The following is an 8,227-nucleotide window of genomic DNA, read 5'->3' as shown; positions in this document are numbered from 1 at the left end:
ATGGACAATGAGGTACAAAGGAGCCCCAATGTATTTGCCAAAGATGATGAAGCCAAAGGTGATAGAGTTGAAGGCACGCATCTGGAGTCAGATCTGGAACTATGAGGAACTCACACAGCTCATCACCAGTTTGTAGGCTTCACATGCACGGGTGTTCAGAAGCATGGATGTTATTGTGTGCATGCACGCGATCCCATCCATTGGCACACTCACGAGGTGAAGTCAAAGAACCAATTCTGACTGGAGCTGGACATGTACTTTGATGATTTGATGCATGAAGCCACCAGCGCAGACTTGGATATCAACGCAAACATTATGCATCAATGTGTTGCTGGTCCGGCTGCACTCAAGACTATGATGCACATGTTATCAGACGAGTTGGACAGAGGTGCCAAACCAATGTACCTGGATGCAACAGAGGCAAGAGTTTGCTTTCAGCAGGATGTCACCATTGAGCACACAAACACCATAACAGACTACCAATCTTGGCATCAGTTCACCACCGTCGATCATCGCGAGGATGTTGAAGAGTTGGTCTTCCCACAACTGTTTGATACTTACTGATATCTTGCATGGCTTGCTCAAGCCTATTTTGTCTCACATTGGTACATTTGCGGATTGTAATGTAACATCATGTAAAAGTGAAAGACCAAGTGTCGATAGTAGAATGTAACAGTCATGTAGTAGTTGAAGAGTCATGAGGGTAGGTGAAGAGTCACAAAGGGGAATGTCAAGGGTCACCCCATGCTTTGCTATTTATAGAACCTCATTACTCATTTTACAGGCTTTTGGGAGCCAAGCTTCTTATAGGTGTATCTTAGAGAAATATTGGAGTGTATTTTAATGAACCTTGGCTTCTCCACAATGCAAAGCTAGCATATCTCTTTGGAGCAGCAGGGGGCAGTGACTGTAACGTTCCGTTGTCAGGACTAGTGGATGACCATAGTTGTATGTATGATTGGATCTTTAATTTTCTTAATAAAACAGAGCCAACACATTTGATGCATATGTTGTTATTGTATTTCAACTATCTTGGTTACTCTAATGATATATGTAGTTGTTGTTTACACGTGTGTATGGACTTTTCTATATATGTTTGTATGAATCTTATCGAGATGTGTTGTTGGTTTAACCATCACTTTGGATCATTGGCTAGATAGCTTTCCAGCTTGTGATGTATCTTTTCTCATGTGTTCCCTTTCAAGCTGTGTGTTTTCACAAGTTTCAAAGGGGCGCACTCATTCCCCCTTCCAAGTGTTAGAGCCATTCATGCACCTTCCTTGACTTGCTACACATGTCACATAGTTGCTACCAACAAGGACATCTTACTCACCTCTGCGTTCAACCGTGTTCGACGCGATACCGTACTACCCCATTGCTGGGACTTCTTGTTATGAAACCAGCTCACAAAAAGATAGAAAAGAGAGATCCACGCCTTAGAATTCAGCCTCTTCGAGGGGGCAACCTCCTTTACATTACATAAATGAACAATTCTTGGATGATACAATTGAAAATACCTCCTTTCTATATATAGGAGTCTAAGTGGTCCCAATACAATCAAAGCCTACATAACAATAATATTGTAGGGCACAACAATAACAATAGTGGGCTTCTATGTGGCACAATAGTAACAATATGGGCACTACATGGGTACATCAATATAAATAAGGGGTATAACTACAATAGTAATGGGGTAATCACTAGTATTATAGGGACCCAACATGCCCCTCTCCTTCAAAAAAGTGTTGTCCTCAACGCTTGAGTAGTTCAGGATACTTCTGCATAAAATTCTCGTCCTCCCATGTGGAATCTTCAGCGGATAAGTTCTTCCACTTGATAAGGTACTCTGAAATTGATCGATTTCGTAGCTGTCGAGTTCTTGTTTCTATAACTGCTTCCGGTTCCAAGATAATTTTTCCTTCTTCGTCAAGTTCTGGCAATATTGTTTGAACTGGGAGCTTGTCGCCTATAACCTTCTTTAAGCATGAAACATGGAAAACTGGGTGCAATCGAGAAGCTGCAGGAAGCTCCAATTTGTATGCCATAGTACCAATCTTTTGCAACACCTTGTACGGACCATAATACTTTGGTGATAATTTATTATCCTTCTTAGCTTGCTTGAGGGACATTTGCTTATATGGTTGTAGCCGTAGGAATACCCAATCACCTACATCAAAGCTTCTTTCACTGCGATGCTGATCTGCCTGTTGTTTCATTCTATTCTGTGCCAACACAAGGTTATCCTTTAAGAGTTGGAGGACTTGTTGTTGATGTTCGATGTGATGTTCCACTGCCTGAACCTTATAATTTTCTCTTAAATATGATGTGATGGATGGTGGTTGATACCCATAAAGTGCCATAAATGGGGTCATTTTTGTTGCCGTATGAAAGGAAGTGTTATACCACCATTCAGCCAGAGGCAACCATTTGATCCATTGTGTCTGTTTATCAGATACAAAGCAACGAAGGTATCCTTCCAAACATTTGTTTACTATCTCAGTTTGCCCATCAGATTGAGGATGATAAGATGAGCTATGAGCTAACTGAGTACCAAGACAAGAAAATAATTCTGTCCAAAAATTTCCAGTGAAAATGGGATCTCTGTCACTTACAATAATCTTTGGGTTTCCATGTAGCTTTTGAATTGTTTCCATAAATGCAGTAGAAACTGTACTGGCTTTAAATGGATGTGATAATGCACAAAAGTGTGCATACTTGGTAAGTCTGTCAACTACCACCATGATGACACTCTTTCCCTCAGACTTGGGTAAACCTGTGATAAAATCCATTGATACCTCCTCCCAACGTTGGCTTGGAATGGGTAAAGGTTGTAATAGACCCGGTGTCTTAATTGTTTCAACTTTATTTTGCTGGCAAACCAAACATTCTGCCACAAACTTATGAATATCTGATTTAAGGCCATCCCAAAAAAATTCCTTCTTCACCCTGTGGTAAGTTTTTAAAAATCCTGAGTGCCCTCCTAAGGGAGAAGTGTGCAATTCCATAAGAATCTTTTGTTTTAGCTGGGAATTCTTACAGAGGTATAAGCGATCCTTGTACCATAACGAATCATTTTTCCAGCTAAATGTATCAGACGTACTGGAATCTTGTTGTAGCTTTCGAATAAGTGCCCATACTTCTTCATCATTCTTCCATTCCTCCCTTGCTTCACTTATCCAATCTGGTTGGATGATAGAAATAGCGCACAACAATGCTTCCACATCCTCATCCTTCCTTGAGAGTGCATCTGCCACCACATTTTGCTTCCCCTTTTTGTAGATGATTTCAAAGTCATAACCCAACATCTTTGTGACCCACTTTTGTTGCTCTTCAGAGGATAATCTTTGTTCTAAAAAGTATTTAAGGCTATCATGATCTGTTTTTACCTTGAAGTGTCTTCCCATTAGGTAGGGTCGCCATTTCTTAAGTGCATGGAGTATTGCCAACATTTCCTTCTCATAAATAGCTTTTCTTAGAAACTTTCCCTTGATTGGACAACTTTCAAAGGCAATGGGTCTTTCATCTTGCATTAGAACAGCACCAATTCCATTTCCTGAAGCATCACATTCCACAGTAAAGGTTTTTGTGAAGTCCGGTGTAGCTAAGACCGGTGCTTGGCACATTGCCTCTTTAAGATGTTCAAAGGCCTTTGTTGCTTCCGGAGTCCATGAAAATGCATCTTTCTTCAATAATGTCGTTAGAGGTGCTGCTATTCTCCCATAATTCTTAACAAACTTGCGATAATACCCTGTCAACCCAAGAAATCCGCGCAAATGCTTTATGGATGTGGGGATTTTCCATTCCTTAATGGCTTTAATTTTGGTAGGGTCTACCTTAACTCCTTCATGAGATACAATATGACCCAAATATTCCACCTCCTGGACTCCAAAGAAACATTTGGATCTTTTGGCATATAATTGTTTCTCTTCCAATAGTTGTAGCACCCTGTCGACATGTTCAACATGATCCTTCCAAGACTTGCTGTAGATAAGTATATCATCAAAAAATACTAACACAAATTTTCTAAGGAATGGTTTGAAAATTGAATTCATCAAACCTTGAAATGTTGAAGGTGCATTGGTAAGGCCAAAAGGCATGACCAAAAATTCATAATGACCCTCATGAGTTCTAAATGCCGTTTTCAGAATGTCTTCAACCTTCATTCTGATTTGATGATATCCTGAACGAAGATCCAACTTGGTGAAGTAAATTGATCCATGCAATTCATCCAGTAATTCATCAATGACAGGAATGGGGAACTTATCTTTAATAGTGAGCTTGTTGAGCTCCCTATAATCCGGACACATGCGCCATGATCCATCCTTCTTGTGCACCAATACTACTGGAGCAGAGAAAGAACTTTGACTCGGTTGAATTATACCAGCCTCTAGCATTTCTGCAACCATACGTTCAATTTCACTTTTTTGGACATAGGGATATCTGTACAGCCTGATGTTTGGAGGAACACTTCCTGGAATCAGATGAATAGCATGATCATGATCACGCATAGGTGGGAGACCTTTGGGAGTCTCAAATACCTTGGAATGATTGTCCAAGACTTTTTGGAGATCTGGAGAAATAGATGATTCTAATGTGGAAACATCTAGCGAACATAATTGTGCAATTACACCCCTTTGCTCCTTTTTTAGAAGCTTTGTCATACCATTAGAGCTGATTATCTTTCCTGGTTTCCCTGCAATACCCCTTAATTCAACTTCCTTTCCTTCCACAGAAAATTTCATGAAAAGTTCTTGAAAATTAAAAGCTATTGTACCCAAGGATTGTAGCCATTGGACTCCTAGTACAACATCAGCACCTCCCATTGGAATGGAAAGCATTGGGCTAGTCAATACATATTCTCCCATGGATAGCTTGATATTATGGCACTTTCCAGAGCAATTTATTGTTCCTCCATTTGCAATCATCACTTGACACTCTGGTGCTGGATATAGGAAGCAATTCAATTCTTTTGCTACCCTACAATGAATAAAATTGTGGGTGCTTCCTGAATCAATCAACACTATCACCTTTTTCTTCTTGATTTGTCCTTCTATCTTGATGGTTTGAGGAGTGGTAATTCCCGCCAATGCATTACAAGATATGGTCGGATTTATTTGTTCTTCATATAGGCTTTGTTCTTGGAATATATCCTCTTCTTTTGACCTTTCTTGCTCCTTTTCTTCTTCCTCTTCACAATCTATGTAGAATAATTTCTTCTCAGCACACTTATGACCTTTTGTGTATTTGCTATCACAATTGTAACAAAGCCCTTTTGCTCTTTTTTCTTCCAATTGTTGTGGTGTCAACCTTGTAGGTTGTGGAAGACTATGGGCAACAACACTTCCATCTTTATAGTTGTGAATGGTATGCTTCTTAGTTGCCATAATTTTGCTTTCCATTTTTCTTGCTAACCTGAATGCCTTCTCTAATGAATCAGGTTCCCAAAGGCGCACATCATGTTGGATATTATCCTTTAAAGACCCTATGAACACATCAATCCTATGCTCCTCTGGAATATCTTTTATCCTTATGTTCAATTTTTGGAACTCCTCAATATGCTCCATTATTGAACCCTTTTGTTTGAGATTCATCAATTGGCTAAAAAAAGTGTTGCTTTTTGTATCCTCATAATGTGCTATCAATTCTTCCGTAAAAATTGCCCAAGTGATAAATTGTTTACGAGAACAAAGCCATTGATACCATACAAACTGATTTGGTTCCAAATATAAAGTTGCCATACGTACCTTTTGTGTGTTTTGCACATTATTGAGATCGAAGAATTGCTCCATCTGTAATATCCATGTGGCGGGATCCTTGCCATCAAACTTCCTCACATCGATTTTTGGAACATGGTGAGTCTTCGATCCAACATTAGAGTCTATGGAATCATGATTAACATTTCTTTTATTCTCATCATGAGTTTCCTTTACTACCTTTTCACCATTAGTGACCCTTTCTTGTAGCAACTTCTTCAATTCATCCATCTTATCATCCATGCCATCAATTTTAGCGTCCATGCCATCAATTTTAGCGTCAATCTTAGCTTCCATTCCCTTTATCTTAGATTCCACGCCATTTACCTTAGATTCCACGCCACTTATCTTAGCTTCTGTTAGCTTTTGTGAGCGTGACATTTGTTGCACTTGTTCTTGTAATTTTGATATATCATGTAGCATTTCTTCCTCTTCTTCATGAGTCATGCTAGAGCTTTCAGGTTCCTTACTAGGTGTTTTCATTTTCTTTCCTCGGGGCATCAGTTACCGATAATAAAGTTTTACTATGCCCTTTGAATTCCGTTAAAGCAAGCTTACACAAAAATTAAAAAAAAAAACTACACACCTTTTTTCACTTTATAGAAGCCTGATATTGAATCTGATGTATCTCTGTAATTTCGGATCCTCCAATTCTGAAATTGCTACCTGTAGTAGCCTTCTGCGTCCTCTTTCCAATTCCACAAGTCTGAGCCAAATTGGATTCTCCAAGGAAGATTTATGTGAAATCTCCCACAGTGACTTTCATTTAGACTAGTTCAGTAGAGCGAACTTTTACAACGTGCCACGAGTCACTGTTTCAACCTTTGAATCTGAAACACACACACAAGAAACTACAGTCCGTCCTCTTTCTGTACCTTTTTATGAAATTTCAATCCGATCCTCAGAGAGAGAGTTATGACGATTTTCCCCAGGTCACCTGTTTTGAATGTAATTCAGGAGTCTGCAAAAAGGTCAACTTCCTCAGATCATATCTCCGAAAATATCGCGCGAAAAGATCTGAAATTCGGACCCAAGGTTCAGCGCCAATTCTTCTCAAATGGGTTTTTTTTGCGACTTCTGAAACGTCACAGAAAAAAATTTATAGCGAAAATGCCACGATGCCCTGTTTGGAGCAGCGAAACCCTAGAATCCAAAGCTCTGATACCAAATGTTATGAAACCAGCTCACAAAAAGATAGAAAAGAGAGATCCACGCCTTAGAATTCAGCCTCTTCGAGGGGGCAACCTCCTTTACATTACATAAATGAACAATTCTTGGATGATACAATTGAAAATACCTCCTTTCTATATATAGGAGTCTAAGTGGTCCCAATACAATCAAAGCCTACATAACAATAATATTGTAGGGCACAACAATAACAATAGTGGACTTCTATGTGGCACAATAGTAACAATATGGGCACTACATGGGTACATCAATATAAATAAGGGGTATAACTACAATAGTAATGGGGTAATCACTAGTATTATAGAGACCCAACACTTCTACACCAAACAGTCTGAGGTCTAGTTGGGACTTCTTACGGGGGAGATCCCCTGACATGTTGGCGGGTCCAACACCGTCAACATTTCTAGCACTAGAAGGAGGGCTAGATGGAAAGGTGAGTCCTCACATCTTGTTTTGAATCTTTGCACATCTATCATGGATATCATTAGACTCTTCCCTCCGCGATGTCTGTCTAATGTCGAATCTGTCGACATTCGAGGGAGTTTTATGATCTCTTGTCGAAATTCATGTACAATGGTGAAGGCAAAGTGGCCTAGCCTGAGTACTTACACAACTTTCTTACATTCCTTGAGGATGCAGATGATTTAAATGAAGTCGAAGTCAACTTTCTGCTTTCACACACACTTCATGAATCCCCACAATGATGGTGCCACAACCTGCCTCATGGCTGTGTGCACTCACTTAACCAGTTCTGTGATCTAATTGAATCTACTTTCTGTCATTTTGATCGTAAACCTCTTGACAAAAAACTGTTAAAACAATGGAAGACTCTGCATGAATTGCCTAAGGATTTTGGCAGCACTTCTGTGTACTTCTGTTTGAAGCTCTGAAAAACCAGATGAAATTCCAATATCTTTGGGACAAATTCAAATATTTCATTCAAAAATAATTCTATCCCAAGATGAAGTTGAAGTTCAAACCTTGCTAAGCGTACTTCAATGATGGAACTGCGCAATCGAAAGTGGACACAGTCACTGTCACATGTGATTGTTCGCCTTCCCCTCATCAAACAGCTCCACCATCGCAGGGTGATGTGGGAGAACATGCACACGTGCCTGTTCAACTGTCATACCCTTCCATCATCACTTCTCTCAATTTTCGTGTAGATTTTGTTGCGAAGCCCATGGGTTGTCACATTCATTTGTTACCTCGGCCTCCATCTTTACGTTCTGCTGATCCTTCAGATTTCACTGGCTTGTGTCCTTCCATTCCGAACTCTACACCTA

This window comes from Pinus tabuliformis, chromosome 2_2 (assembly GCF_031772625.1).
Source record: "Pinus tabuliformis cultivar Carrire ecotype Pingquan chromosome 2_2, CPIR1, whole genome shotgun sequence".
NCBI classification, from domain to species: Eukaryota; Viridiplantae; Streptophyta; class Pinopsida; order Pinales; family Pinaceae; genus Pinus; species Pinus tabuliformis.
This window is presented reverse-complemented; position numbering follows the sequence as displayed.